Below are 15284 nucleotides of genomic sequence, written 5' to 3'. Positions count from 1 at the left end.
ATGGCTTCGCCAGCACCTTGCCGCAGAGAGAGGCCGCTCCAAACATCGATTCTCTCCCCCCCCACCCCCCCAAGGTTAGGATTCTGCTTCGAACTCTCTGCTTCCAGCTAAAATTTCCATCCCCGAAGGGTCTGATTTCTGGCGGAGAAAGGACCACTTTAGCAAATGAGAGAAGAGAAATGAGGGGGTCATTTCAACTGCGGCAAAAATCAGCCATGCCATTTTCCCTGACAGCACTTTAATTATGATGAAAGAACAAGATGGTTTTTGGTTTTTACAGAGGAGGCTGGGGGCGGGGGGAAGGGAAGGGGCCTCTGGAAGAGGTGCCGGCTGCAGAGCCTGTCACCCAGTGATGGATGCTCCGGGAGGGGGAGCGCCCCCCTGCCCTTGGCCCCCGGGCCCCTCCCCAGCCCCCTCCCCCCCCTCCCCCCCGGTCACGCCTTGCTGTGAAGTGTGAATAGGAAGGGCCCACAGGACAGAGCTCAGCAAGCTGCTGGGGGGTGGCCTCTGCCTTCCCTTCCATGCGGGTGAGCTGTGACTTTCACCCCGAGGAGCCTGTCTTCTCCACCGGCTTTGAAAGCCGGGGAGGGATTTTGAGCGGTCACACACCCCATTGTTGAAAATAATGTTTTTCTTTACAGTCAGGTGCGTGACTCGGATGGGCGAGCAAGGGCCTTGGCGCCGCAGGGAGGGCCGGGGGCCGATGCTCTCTGATGGGCAGAGAGGCCGTGTTTTGGAGTGAGGAGAGAGTTAGCAAAGCAGGTGTTGGCCTTCATTTGGCTCAGGCAAGGATCGGGGAAGGAGCCCCGTTTCCCCCCCTCCCACCCTCCTGGGCTTGTCTGTAATCCCCACCCTGACCTTAGGCACTGAGCCCATAGGGAGCCCCCCCAAGTGGGTTGCTGCACCCCCGGAAGGTGGCCCTGGAACTCGAGTCTGGCAGCGTTTAGAGAGAAACAAAAGTGAAAAGGAGACTCTCTCAGCTGCATACGGCCTCGGCTCCTGTGAATGAGGACGTAGGCTAGAGAAGAGCAAAACACATCCAGGTTAGCTGCGGGGTTCCCAGGGATGAAGGGAGCAGAGGAAAGAGAAAACAGACCCGGAAGGTGCATGATTTCCTGCCACCTTTCACCTCCCTCCTCCCTTTTAGGGCTCTTTCATGCCCTGCAACGTACAGAGCAGACAGCTTCCTGAGCCTCCAGCACAGAATCACACAGAACAGGAGAGATGATTTGAACCTGCTCATCTAGGCTGCTTTTGTGCAACTGAATTACACAATGTCTCTGCTCAAAGTGATGTCGCTGCCGAAAGCGCCCCTCGGCCTTGAATTAAACACCGGTGGGCATTATTTCCCTCCCAGGAGGCACCCTCTGCGGTGACGTCCCCCAGACAATTTGTGATTTTTCTGGGCTCCTTATCCCCCTCACTAAAAACTGGCATGCTGCTGGAGACACTTCCAATGTTGACGATTATTAACGGGCAGCAGATAATGAAACAGCGCGGACTTAGGGCTTTGTGGTGGATGAATTACGGACATTTACAAGTAACCCCACTTTATTTCTTGCATTTAACAAGAGGATTAACAAGCGAAATGCAACATGTGCAGACTCTTAAGAGGAGGGGCCAGCGGTCTGGAAATGGTGAGGCAGGACTGCAGGCTGGGCTGAGATGCCTCCTTCCCCTAGAACAAGCGCAGTCTCCCCAAGCCGAGATGCAAATCCTTGCTCTAGCTAGACACGCGGCGGTTCTGCCCGCTGCAGAGGTGGATCGTGGAGGCGCCATGATCCTGCTGATTTCAATGGACCAGTTGAGGGGAGAACGTTAGAAAAATATGCTTAAACCCATTCCCCTCCCTTTTTTGCTTGGAAAATAATATTAGGAGCCGGCAGTTTCGTCAGCAAGGAGAAACATTCCAGGACAGCATCTTGACTTACAAACCTTGGGGTAGTTTGACATTTTATTTTATAGCTTGAAGGAGAAAAAGAAAACAGATAAGGTACAGAAGCTGGCAGAGTGGGGAGGGGGGGGGCGGTCCAGGCTAGCCCACTGTAGGAGACTGTGCCTTTCCAACGTCAGAAGAGGGACAGAGTGAGGATTTCATCCCCTCTTTGAAAGAAATGGGCCCTTCGGAAAAGGAAAACATCCCATTCTTTTGAGAAACACAGTGAAGTGATCGGTTAATGTCAAGCCATGGTGGTCATAATCCTATCTGCAGAATTGGTCTCGTTTTTCACGTCAGAATTAATATTGGTTGGGATTAGATGGCTTCTTGATTTAGACCATTTACATTTTATACAGTGCTAAAAAGGAGGGCTCGAGCCACTTTCTGGCAACAGCAACACCAAATAAACAGGAACAATGTAAGCCTTAAAAACATCCATTCTTTCTGCTATGGCTTTGTTCTGGCAAATTCTGAGTCACTCACCACAATCTGAAAACTCGGATTTTCATTGCTAGGAAAATGGAACGCCTTCCACCATCCTATGACTTCTTATTGCCCCCAAATGTCTCTTCTGGTGACCTTCTTGACTTGAGTTTTTGTCTTCTTCACGCTGAAGCGTCCAATGGATTTGGTCAAAAATGGAATTGTGAAAAGGCATCTGTTTCGTCTACAGACAGCCAGTTTGCCTGAATATTTCAGGGGAACAGCTCATCCAACCACCTACCCTGACTTCACCCCAGCACAGCCCAAATGCCGTAGATCAACTTATTTTTTGGAACCAGAGGGAAGAGACCGTAGAAGCGAGGCTGCGCTCTGAGGGAGGAGGAAGACAGGGCATGAACAAGGTGTTGGAGGGTCCTGCTTTCTCTGCCGTGGCCATCTGAAGTCTGCAGAGGGACGCTGGGGGTGCAGTGGCAAGCCGGTCCTTACAGCCCGGCTCGGGGAGGCAGGCTGGGGCAAGGGACATCTTTATGACTTGGCTCTCGGCACCATCATCACCGAGGTCAAGATTTGTCTGGTGCCTGCAGCCATCTTAGAATTTAGAGGAAGCTGAAGTCACGCCTGCCCTTGTTTTGCCTTAGGTTACAACCAGCTCAGTCGCACCAGGAAAAAAAAAATAATAAGGATGAGAAATGTAGCTTTTATGGAAAAAGAAAAAAATGTCCATGATTCAGTTTCTCAAAAAAGCTGACACCCCCCCCCTCCTTTTATCTCACGGTCCCCCAAACTAGAACAGGATCATCAATCTTCTCTCCTTTTCTTTCTTTCTCCTGTGGATAGCAAATTTAGACTCTCCAGGCTACGTTGTTTTTTTTTCCCCCCGGATCTTTCAACGCGGTAAACAGCCAGGCAGGTGGAGGAGGAAGGGGATGAGGAGAGGCAGGGGAAGGGTACCGGCTGCCTTGTCACACCTCCCTTGTGTGCTGCAGCCTTGTGGATTTCATTTCTATTTGCAGACAGCTCAGCCCAGAGCGGAGCATTGCTATTACCCCCAGATACTGTCTCTAACCCATCTTTCTTCCTTTCCCTCCGGGGTGCGCGCAGGACAGAGCCCAGATGTGCTCAAACCCCCAGAACCACCCAGCCTTGATCCTTTATTTTTATGTCAGAGTTACAGAACCTTGAAAATGTGTTTTCAGCAGTTTACCACATACCGAGAATTTCAGGAGAAAAAGGTCAAAAATTGATGACTTAGATTTATTAGTAGCCCCATTAGGCAGACCTCAGAATTCTAATAATGGGTGTTTGCCGGACAAATCAATGTCACGTTTCTGAAAGGAAGAGAGTGACAGCTGGGTGATTTCACAGAATTACCAGGTATTGGAAGGAAGGTTAAGCAAGGGTTCAATTACGATAAATGAGAGTGATTTTTCTCGTTTGTTTCCCTGGGGTTTGCGTGCCGCTATAGCTTTTAAAAAATTTTTCATTTGCAAGACGTGCTGTTTGGCTTTACACGTTTTAGAAGCGACGCGTGTTTTTTTCTCCCCAAATCTCCTGCCTTTGGCATCCATTTTAGAGACGAGATTTTTTGCGGCAGGCTTCCCTCCTTCGGTCCTTTTACCTCTTTCTTTTTACCGAGTCCCCTCTCTGCTTTCTGTACCGTCAGTAAATCTCGCAGATAATGTGGTGACATTACGCCAGGTTGAGGAAAACACGTTTATTTAACACATTTAAGAACGTGTAAGGGAAATGGAATACACACGTATTTTATATCTAAGATTCCAACATGAAGTGTCCTTGGGGATCACGTCAGTTAGTCAACAATTTGGTTTTCCCACATTTTGCATTCAGCCAGCTCATTGAAATGATGTGTTTAGAGTGCTTACTGACCTAATTAATAGCAAACCATCTAAGAGACTCTCTTTTAAGGCTGAGAATGATTTTCAGTTACCCTGCTCTGGGGCGCCCCCCTGAGGCACTGGGTTAATAACATCATAGTAGGAATTGGGGGTCAGTTAGGTTTTCCTAGACTTGGGGATGCTTTTAGTGGCTGTGAGTAAACGAAGTGTCCATTTAACTTGCGGATTAGAGGTCTTCGGGTCCCAACTAAGTTTTATATCAGCTTCCTTGGAAAGGTTCTTTCACGGCTCTGCTCTGTGGGATCCAGCTCTGGGGAGCCGATGATGAAGGAAATCCTGGTGCTCACGAGGCAGAGATTACCTGTTAAGGGTAGGAAGCAGAAAAGCCTGACGCTGCTTTCAGCCGGTCGACACCTTCCACCATCTTCTTAGAAGCAGCGTTACTAGAACCAGTCTCCAAAGTGGCAGCATCTGGTCCCCTACCGTCAGCCCCTATTGCCAAGAGACAGGGGCCCAGTGCACACGGGGGACGGACCAAGGAAAGCCTTGTGAAGGATCCATGTCGGCTCGACAAAAATCCTGGCCGCCTTCCTTCCCTCTGTAGACCGGGACGCCCTGTGGGAGTCGTCAACTGTGCCCAGGCCAGACTGACATTCCAGAGTGGCCCTCTGACCAGCATGCTGACATCAGCCCAGAACGCCCAAGGTTTGGTCTAGAGCCTTACTTGGCTTCCTCCACTGCTGCCAAGTTCCCATGAAAATCCGCTGCCTTCGCAGGTGACCGCTGACTTCTCACCCCAGAGGGGACCCCCGGACTCCGTGGAGCCGGTGCCCCGCGGCCCCCACCCCCAAGGTGTTTGCGCCTCGTACACGTGAAGGGCTAGTTTTCTAGAGATTTCATTTCTTGGCGTTAGGTCACTGCAACCCTGGGGTAAAAATAGGTATAATTAGTATGTTGCAGATTAGACTCCATGTTTCTAGCTTGGTGCCACTTCGCCACTTCCTCTAATAATACCAATTTTGGTGACACGTCTCCTAGAATCCCGGGCTCGCTTCGGTTGCTAAAACCCTCCAAGAGGCGGTTATAGGACAGACCTGTTTGCTTGAAAACCTGGAAGGGTTTGGTCCTGATCAGTTCTCTCGGCTCCCACCTTGTCTTTCCCCCACCTCGCAGGGTCTGGATCTCCTTGTTTTATGTTCAGGGAGCGATGCCTCCATTTTCCGCGCGCCCCCCCCCCCCCCCCCCCCCACCCCGAGGCTGGCGTTTTTGTTGATGGCTGAGCACACATGGTCTTCTGTGTCTGTGGCGAAAGGCACTTTCCTGGCTGGCTCCAGAGTCCCCTACCAATTAATCGGTGGGGAAAATCTGAGTGGGGCACCACTTGAGCCAAGCTGGGCATTCATTAAGTACACCTGTCACTCGAGCCGGTGTCCAAAATCCAGCCCTGCGGGGCACAGCTGTGGCATTATTTCAGCCTGAGCAATTCAGTATTTAATGTTCCTTAGAAAAATAAATCATTCCAAGCTGCTACTGTTCACCTATTAACCCTTAGGGGATTTCAGAGCGGCGGGGGGGGGGGGGGGGGGGGGGTGGTTCTAACCCACAGCTCCCTTGGCTTTGCAGGATAGCTCGTCCTTCCCAATGCTGGCTTGTACAAGACGCTTCCCACATAGGGGAGAACAGGGGCAGTGCAACCCGCATCCTCTCGCTGTGCTACAGCCACCGCCTTCCCCCGGGGTGGGGAGGGGGGAGAAGTTAGACCTTCATTTCATCGATGCCTTTACCTGCATAGTACAGGTATTGCTTTCTCCAGGTGGCCAACTTCCTTTCTTTCCGCGGTCGCTTCCATTAGCCTGCCATCGTTGGCAAGTCATAATTTACAATTAAGGAAGTGTGTGTGGGGGGGCGTGGGGGGGGGGTTCATCAATAATCCGATCTTCTCATTTTATGTAAATGGACCCCCAAAGCAGTTTGTCCTCCCGATCGCTGGGCCCTTCTGTCACCTGGGTCTTATAAATGAACCGGCCATCTGCGATTAATCCACGCGGTACAAGTCGTGAAAGCCGAGTTGTGTGCCTCCTGAAAGAAATCGGCTATATTTAGGTTTCAAGGCAATCCTGCTTTGTGTTCTTTGTAAAGTCAGCGACATTCTTTCAATTTTTTCAGTGTAATTAGCACAAAAGGGGCCCGTAATCTGAGAAGGTAGTAGGGACTCAGGCAACGGAGAGGCAGGAATGTTCAAGAAAGCTGCCCAGCAGCTTTCACAGCCCGGGCGGCGTGCAGAGACCCCCGAGACGCGGCTGCGGGTAGAACTGAGGTCTGGAGCTCGTGGAAGCCTCTCCTTTTCATCTGATCCCCAGACCGGGGGCAAATGGCCGATGCTTTGGCCAAATGGTTTTCTCCTCCTAACTTGCAGTGGTTGGCAAAGACCCGGGGAAGCCACCGTGCCAATAGGGCTGTGCTGCTGTTGAGCGGGCTCCCGCCAGGCCGGCAGGGTGCGGTGCACCCCTGCAGACCCCAGCACCCGAGGGAGGGTGTCGGGGGGGGGTGCAGCCTGGGCATCTCACCAAATGGTGGCTGAATGAAGATTGGGGGGAAGGGGAGGGGGGCGGCCGGGAGGAGAGCTGGGGCTTGCTTGGAGCCTCAGTGCGGAGCAGAAGGCCGCCTTCCCCGTCTGGGAGCTAGGCTGTTTGTGCCCCCTCAAAATAAAAACCCGGGCAGATAGGTGGACCTGAAGTATAATTACACATTTTTTCTAATTCAGTCTCAACGTGTGTGGGCAAACACAAGAAGATGAAAAGGTAGACCCATTCCTAGATGAAGGAGACACGTGACTAATTATGTCCCATTAATTGCTTAATTCAGGGTTTACCAACAGCAGGTAGAAGTGAGCCTCGGGAGGGGTTCCAGCGGGGAAGGCCAGCGCCCAGGCCTGGCCGGAACCTCGGGCATCTGAAACACAGGCTGGTCGGTAGTTGCAAGGCTGTTTGAAAGGGGTCGCCAACGTTCCGTTGGTAGGTCGATCAAGTAACACCCGAGATGTAAAACTTGTATCTCGAAGTCATTGCGTTGGTACGTAGGTAAAGCCAAAGCAGCATTTAATGAAAGGAAATTTATTACCCGGTGAAGCCAGAGCGTTTGACTGTCTAAACTCTTGATTACAGGGGGCTAAATTTGAAGAATTGAACGTGATGGCAAAAACCTAAAATCTTTAAAATCAGAGCAATTAAAGGGCTTCTTTGTATCTGAGGAGGTCTTATTAGGATGCCACTCTATTGATTGGGCCGACTGGCTTTTTGTTTCTTCCTGTTGATACTTGTTTAGTAGGATGTTGGATCAAAATGTCACTTAAATAAGGCACCTCGAAAATGAAAACAGAAGTTAGCTGGCCCTCCTTCCATCACTCCCCATCCTGGATGAGTCTCCATCCTCATGGCCAACGCAAAAGCTCTAAGCCACAGGCTTTGCCATTACCTTGGCCCTCAAGAAAAAATTTCCCCCCACGGGGAGTTAAAAATATTTTATGTTTAGGGGAATTAATCTTCCTGCTCTCAAGCAGTTAACGCTTGTACAGCTCTTTTTTTTTTTTTTTTTTTTTAACCCAATTACAAACTCCAGTCAGTGGATCCATGGGTCTCTGTTTGATGTCATTGTGCCCCAAGTCCAAAGCGTGTCCATCTAGAATCTTCAGTCAAGGCTACCATGGGTATCATTGTATTTAGATATAAGTTTAAAATTTTTTTAATGTTTATTTATTTTTGAGAGAGAGAGAGAGAGAGAGAGAGCGCGAGCACGAGTGGGGGAGGGGCAGAGAAAGAGGGAGACACAGAGTCCGAAGCAGGCTCCAGGCTCAGAGCTGTCAGCACAGAGCCCGACGCAGGGCTTGAATCCACCAACAGTGAGATCATGACCTGAGCTGAAGTCTGGCGCTTAACCGACTGAGCCACCCAGGCGCCCCCTAGATTTAAGTTTTAAAAGGAACAGAGGGGCAGGGGTCCTCTGATTTCAGCTCAGGCCATATCTCGCAGTTCGCGGGATCAAGTCCCATGTGGTGCTCCGTGGCTCACTCTCTGCCTCTCCCTTGCTCATGCTTGATATCTCTCTCTCTCTCTCTCTCTCTCTCTCTCAAAATAAATAAACTTAAAAAAATAAAATGAAAGGAACAGAGTAAAGCCTATAGTCTCCTTTTGAGGTTAGGGTTAGGGCCTTTTAAGGTCGGTGGTGACTTTGTTAAAAGTCTACTCCCAACCACTCTGGGACTCTTGGGGATGTTGGGAGGAAGGCACTAACAGCCTTGGCGACTGGGCATCCGTGGAGACCAGAAAGCTCCCCTCATAAATGGGGCCCACTCATCAGAGTCCAAAAAGTTCCATGAAGGTGCAGAAAATCCCAGGTGCCTTCACAGTTGTGCACCGTGGTCTACCACAGATGCTTGAATGGCGTCTTAACGCACTGGCTCGAGGAACTGGGTCCAAACGCTTTGGCCAGGGTGCTCCCCACAGTCCGTTTGGATTAGCTGTGTTTTAAATTTGCAACAGATTGTTTTGGAATTAGTCAACGGAAACGAAAGCGGGAAAGTTCATGTGGCAGGTAGTTAATTCTTTGACTTCGAATCTTCTGAGATGAAGTTTTACTAACTTGAACATCATGTGTCATCTAGAACGCAAGTTGAGAAGTACACTGTGATTGAAGTCACTAACTAGGGAATATGACAAGAAAAAATGCCCTGGGTCATCGCTAGGTTAGATTTTAAGGACTCTGTGGCCATAAGCGATAGAACCTCTTTCGCAGGGATTCCCTGGCTCTTGTGTGGCACGTTCATCATCTGTACGGCACAGGCTTCACGTCACATCCATTTGCAACAATTTCATCCTACTTAAATAAAGCGCAGAAGGTGCCTTAAAGACCGAAAACACTGTGCGGAGGCATTAAATGCTATTAAAATCTTCTAGCTGAGGTTTCTGTTTCAGTGGAAACCTATTTATTGTTTCCTAGGCTATTAAAATATTATTATATTTTCTCTGGGCTCTTTCCATGACCCCAGCTGATGAAAGGCCAAGAACACCCTTGTCCAAAAACTGAATTACATCATTAAGTGTAACAATATTTTCACGATTCCGAGCTATAGTGAGTATAAAAGCAGACAAGGCATTCTTGCTCAGACAGGAAAATGTAAAAGAGCCAAGGAACACATCCATCCGTAAATACGAAGCTTACAAGACCACAAAACTCAAACTCGGACACGTGAATTCGCCGTCAAATGTGGCGCTGGAAGGACCCGTCGCTAGGCCGTCGCTCTGGGTAGCATGTGACAGCATCTGTCTCACCCAGTTGTATCATTAGGAGACCTCGTGTTTTAGGTTAAGGGTGCGTCATCCCAATTTGCTGGCTTTGGAAGGAAGCAGGTCACCTGAGCCAGGGACCTGTGCCCTCCCTGGACGTTTGATGCCCGGGACATTCTGGCCCTTTGCTCCTCTCTGGAGCCTGAAGTTTCCACGACCTCCATCTCTCCCTGAGCCAAACGAGAGGCCCCCTCCATTAAACAAAACAAAACAAAACAAAACAAAACAAAACAAAACTCTAGTCTGAGCTGTTCCAAGAATTATGCTAATGGATCGCTTGTACTTTCAAAGCGTAAACCAGGTCCTTAAAATGGCAACGACCTATTAGAATAAATTACTAATTCATATGAAAAGGTCACGCATGGTGGCCTCCAAATGTGAAAGCCCTTTTTAAAAATTAAAACTTTTAAGGCCAGAGGTAGGTCAAATGCGAGACGGAAAACTATAGCCGGTGTCAGCTCACCACACCAATTAAGTAAAATCTCGTCTTTCCGTTTGTGTTGGGTGAAAACAGAAAGCCGGACAGACCACAACGAGCTTGTGTTTCAGGGCACTCGGTGCCATTTGCTTACCTGTAAACCCTTGATTCCACCTGCTGTCATTTATTTACAAAGTAGATGCCTTGTGCGTCCGCCAGCGGCCACAACGCCATATAGGTGAAGCCTACGCCGAAACAAAACAAAAGCCCCTGGAGGGTGGCCTGCTGGGTTAGAAGTCGAAATGAGTGAAGCCCTGACCTTGCTGGATACGTTTCCGGGACAATAGCCCCCATTGTGCCTTTGCCTGGAATATGTGTCTGTGTGTGACATGGGACAGCTTCACCCCTTTCAGAGTTCAGGTGTGATGTTTATCGAGAAGGGGGGAGACGGTAACCCAGCTCCAGGATTTCCAAATAAGGAGACTCAGCAGTAGAGTCACCCCAGTGATGTGTAGCTACTGGCATAAGTATGGAGGCCGTCTGTATTGGTCACCCTTTAGCTTGTTCCTCTTAAATACAGTGTATTTGTGTTTTGCCACATTAGAAGCAGGAAGGAAGATGCTTTTGAACAAATGGAGCGTAACAGAAACTTCTGGCCTGTTCCTTCTCCTTATCCGTCTTTGCCAGTTTTCAAAAATGACGATCAGTTCGTCGAATTCAATCAAGAAGTTTTTATTGAATAGGGGAAGATAACCAGTCGTTTCGGGGCTAGTCGGTGAATGATTGTGAGTGAGCCGTGACCCCTTCAAAAAGCCGCGGAATCCTTGCCCGTGAGGCCTTCCCGTCCAAGTGGCCTCCAGGCGCATTTGGGTCTATCCCTTTAACATCTTCATCCACTTGGGTTTAGGGGAAAAGCATTAACATCCAACATATCTCTTTGGAGCTCTTTTCAAAAGAAGGTGCATTTTGGGGGTGGAAGGGAGGCCAGGCCGCAGCCGGAAGTGTGATGGGAGAGGTGGCTCCCTCTGCGTGCGTGTGCGGTGGGAAGGCGCGCTCAGCAGTTCGAGGAGGTTGGAGAAGGTTGGAGGCCCTCGGAGGCCTAGCAGCTGCAGGTTATGAGGGTTCGGAGCGGCTTTTGCTTCCTGTTCTTCGTGCCCAGGGTCTTTAGCGACTTTGCGTTGCCCTCTGTTGTCTTTCAGAGCCATAAAAAAAAAAGGGGGGGGGGCCTTGTAGAGCAGGGATAGAGGTGTTACCTGACGGGGCCAAGAGAAATAATAGGTAACCTCTCCTTCTCTCCACCTCTTCTTACTTTTTGGCAAAGGGGGATTTCAGTGGTTCAGTTGAATGGTTAACAGTGTCCTTCTGCTTTCAAAGAAAACTTAGAATGTTACAGACAGTGTACTCAAGGCCTCTGGAAGGATCCACAGCCCCCACCCCTCCCGGTACCCCTAGGTATGGTAAGCGTGCTTCCCGTTTACAGGTGGGCTTCCTTCCTTCCTTTTTCCCGAGGCACCCCACGCTTTCCTGACTGTTGAGAAAGTCAGATAAGGCCAAAAGTAAGGGAGAGAGTTTCCTGACCACTTTGCCCGTCTGGGTTTCCTGGCAGGTAGGCCAGCCACGCACCCAGGGCAGTCACCGAGTCTTATTAGCCTTATCACCTGGGCACCAGGTGGGCCACATGGCCCGACCACCTGTTGAATGGATGAATGAATGAATGAATGAATGAAAGAATGAACTGTACCCAAGCAGACACCCGTGTGGCAGCAAGTGACTCATCCAGGGTCCCAGGAAAAAAAGTGAGCGACGGCTCTGAGGAACTTTAGCGTCGCTGCCCTGAACCCCACTGCGCTCCTACCACGTCCTGGGGTGGGGACACTTGAAAGTTTTCCAACAAATTCGTGGTCAATAAACTACTTCTCCGTCTGTTGCAGGGGCTCCCCCGCAGTGTCCGGGCCGGGCCGCGGGCCTCCAGGACACCCCTCGGCCCTCCACCCCTCCGGCCTGGGAGGACGCCGCCGCCGCCGCGCACCAACTCTGCGGCCTCCGGCCACCGCCGCTCGGCTCTCGCGCGCGCGTCGCCGGCGCGCCGCCCGCCTCCTGCTCCTTGGCGGTAGGGCTGGCTTTGCGCTCGCACAGCGCCTCTCACCGCAAGAGCGAAACCCTTTCCAGGCGTCGCGATTAATTAGTCTTGCCGACACCTAGCTTCCACGGGCACGCGCCGCCGGGGAAGGGAGGGGTGGGGTGGCGGTCCCCGCGCGCGCTAACCGGGAAACTGGAGGTAAGGAGGCGCGCAACAGGGGTAAGCGCCGCCGTCGCACACTTTGTACGCCGCCCAGGGCTACACCACTCACCGAAAATTGGGAGGCAGGTCTGGGAGGCGGGGTCCGGCGCCCACCGCCTTGGGCGGCCCCGCGCCCCGCGCCGCCGCGCCCCCTGCGCCCCCCGCCCACACCCGCACCACCCGCACGGTGGCCCGCACCCCCTGGGTGCGCGGCGGCCCGTTTGGGTGCGTCCCCGGCGGGCCGATTTTTCGGCTTCCCCTTCGCTTTATAGGGGCCGCCGCTGTGGGTCCGTCCTCTGAAGAGGCTGGGGCGTCATCGGGCTGGTTAGGAGCGCCGGTCTTCGGCGGGGACACTCAGTCGCGTCGGCACCGCGGAGCGGGCTGCGTCAGGTGGCTGGCCCGGCGCGGCACTCGCCCGCCCGCCCGCTCGCTCACTCACTCGCTCGCCCGCTCGCTCGCTGGCTCTCCGGCTCGGGGCTGCGGCGCCGGCTGGAGCGAACCCCTGTCCCGGCGCAGGGCGGCGGCGGGCGGCCGGCCGGCAGGCAGGCAGGCAGGCAGGCAGGCAGGCACTGCCTTGCGTGTGAGTGCCTCTCACTCACATGTAAGTCCGGGTGCACCGTGGCCTCCCGCGGAAGTGCGAGTAGCCCGGCGCGGGGCAAGAGCCGCCGGGGCCGGGACGGGGCAGGGGCGCCCCGGCGCCGCCGCCCTGCCCCGCGCCTGCCGGGCACCCCCCAATTCTCTCTTTTCTCTTTTCTCCTCTCCATTGGCGTGCCCAAGAGCCAAACCGAGGAGCGCCTGAGGGTAACAGCAAACTCGTGCCATCGCGCCTCTGCACTTTTCTTTTTTGAGTTGTTTGACATTTCTCGGTGCTTTTTGGTTTCTCGCTGTTGTTGGGTGCTTTTTGGTTTGTTCTCACCCCTTTTTTTCGTTTGCTCATCCTTTTTGGCGCTAACTCTTAGGCAGCCCGCCCAGCAGCCCGAAGCCCGGGCCAGCCGCGCTCCGCGGCCCCGGGGGCAGCGCAGCGGCGGGGATCGCAGCCGACTCCCCCCCGACACGGGGCGCACGGGGTCCGGCCAGGCCGAGGCCGGGGGCAAGCAGGGCGCCCGGGCCAGGCGAGAGCCCGGCACCCCGAGGTGGCCGAGCCACCATGCTGAAGATGGCCATGAAGATCAAAGCCCGAGCGGCGGAGAGCGAGAAGAAGACGGCGGCGGCTGCGGCCGAGGTGGCTGCCGAAGCTGCGGCGGCGGCTGCGGCGCTGGCCGAGCCGAGAGAGCCGCTCGCGCCACGGAAGAGCGGGGACTCCGAGAGGACCCCGAAGAGCGCGGCGCGGGAGGCGCCCCCCGAGAAGTTCCTGACCGAAAAGGAGCGCAGGAAGATGGAGAAGAAGCTGCTGGAGCAGCGAAGAAAAGAGGAGAAGAAGAAGGAGAAGGAGAGGAAGAAGCTGGAGAAGATGCAGAAGAAGAAGAAGAAGACGGCGCCCGAAGCCCGGGAGGAGGCCCGAGGCCCGGAGGCCGCCGCCGCTGCCGCCGCCGCCGCCGCCGACGAGGGCGCCGCGGAGGGCGCCGGCGGGGTCGGCGAGGGCGCCGGCGGCGGGGGCACGAGTAGGGCCTGGGCCGCGTGGGACACGGACTCGGGCGACGAGGACGACGCCTACTACACGGCGCCGCGCGTGGGGGGCGTCGTGTGGCGGCCCGGGCCGCTGAAGGCCGGCGCGCTGAGCGCCCACCTGCCGCTCGTGGTCTTCCTGGTCTTCTCGGTGCGCAGCCCCTCGTGGGTGCTCAACTTCCTGCTGCAGAAGCGCACGGAGCAGGGCCGCGGCTGCGGCTTCGTGTTCGGCGCGACCTGCTGCTTCCGAGTGTTCCTGGGCTGCGCCTTCTTCTCCTACTTGGGCGGCCGCGCCAAGCGCAGAGGCCGCGGGCGCTCGGGGGCCAGCGGTGCCTTCGGCCCGGGCAGTGGCGCCCGGCGCCGGGGGCGCGACGAGCGGCTCATCTAGTCAGACCCCCGCCCCCCGCCCCCCGCCGCCCCCACCAGAAACCACCATCGCTGTGTAGTGTGGATTTTTATTCAGTATTTGTGTGTGTGTGTTTGGACACATTTTCCTTTTCGGTTGCTCTGTCCTTTGGTTCGTGCTCGCCTCGCTTTTTCCACACTCCCTGCTCTCTGGTTCTCTCTGTGTCTCTCTCTCTCTCTCTCTCTCTCTCTCTTTTCGAAAATTTTCCGAAGTCCGGGCTCGGGCTGGCGCTCCCTCCCCTTCCGCCCACCCCGGCCCCTCGGCGGCGCCCGCGGGAGGAGGGGGGGTGGGGGGGGGCTCGGCCTTGGGGGCCGCAAGGGCTACGCGGCCCGGGGGGTGGAGCGTTGGCGTCGTGCGAGGGGTCGTCACTGGCTCGGGGCCGCCCCCTCTCCCCCCCCCCCTTTCCCGTGGCCGGGCCCTCCCGGGGGCCCGAGCCAGGGAGGGGGGCGGGGGGGCGGCTCCCCGGCCCGTCCCGGGCCGGGCGCGGGCGGAGGGACCCCCCTTCCCGGGCACCCGGGGAGTGGGGGGGGGTACGCCTCCCTCCGCCAGCTCCCGCCCTCCCCGCCGCCGCGGCCGCTGCCGCGGCTGCTCCTCATCCCTCCTCCTCCTCCTCCTCCTCCTCCTCCTTCCACCCCCCTCGCCGCCGCCGCCTCCTCCTCCTCCCCCCGCCTCCCCCCGCCCGCTGCAAAGCTTTGGGTCGGGGCGGCGGCGGGCCCGGGCCGAGGCAATAAGAGCGGCGGCGGCGGCAGCGGCGGCAGCAGCTCCCGCAGCTCCTGCTCTGGTCCGCCTCGGCCCGGCGGCGGCCATCAGCCCCCTCGGCCTCGGCTCGAGGGGCGGGGAGCGACGCGCTCCCCTCGGTCCGACCGCCACCACCCTCCCCGCGCGCTCCGCGGCCCGCGCCCCGTAGTCCGCCCCGCGCGCTCCTCCCCGAGGAGCCGAGCCCGCGCCCGGCCCGCCCGCCCGGCGCTGCCCCGGCCCTCCCGGCCCCGCGTG

At 55.1% G+C, this 15284-nt stretch overlaps 1 protein-coding gene across 5 annotated transcripts in view; it reads left to right on the top strand.

The window, feature by feature from the left end:
• GNAS (GNAS complex locus) overlaps positions 1-15284 on the top strand; it is a 54822-nt gene that overhangs the window by 20781 nt on the left and 18757 nt on the right. The window contains exon 1 of one of the 5 annotated variants that reach the window (XM_049650552.1): positions 12861-12881. The exons of the other annotated variants lie outside the window; for them this stretch is intronic. The gene's annotated coding sequence lies outside the window, so the exon portion shown is untranslated. Of the gene's footprint in view, positions 1-12860; positions 12882-15284 lie in introns of those variants that run through there. 5 annotated transcript variants of the gene reach the window in all.

This window comes from Panthera uncia (assembly GCF_023721935.1).
Source record: "Panthera uncia isolate 11264 chromosome A3 unlocalized genomic scaffold, Puncia_PCG_1.0 HiC_scaffold_11, whole genome shotgun sequence".
NCBI lineage: Eukaryota > Metazoa > Chordata > Mammalia > Carnivora > Felidae > Panthera > Panthera uncia.
Note: the sequence above shows the minus strand (reverse complement) of the source record. Positions and strands in the feature narration are given on the sequence as shown.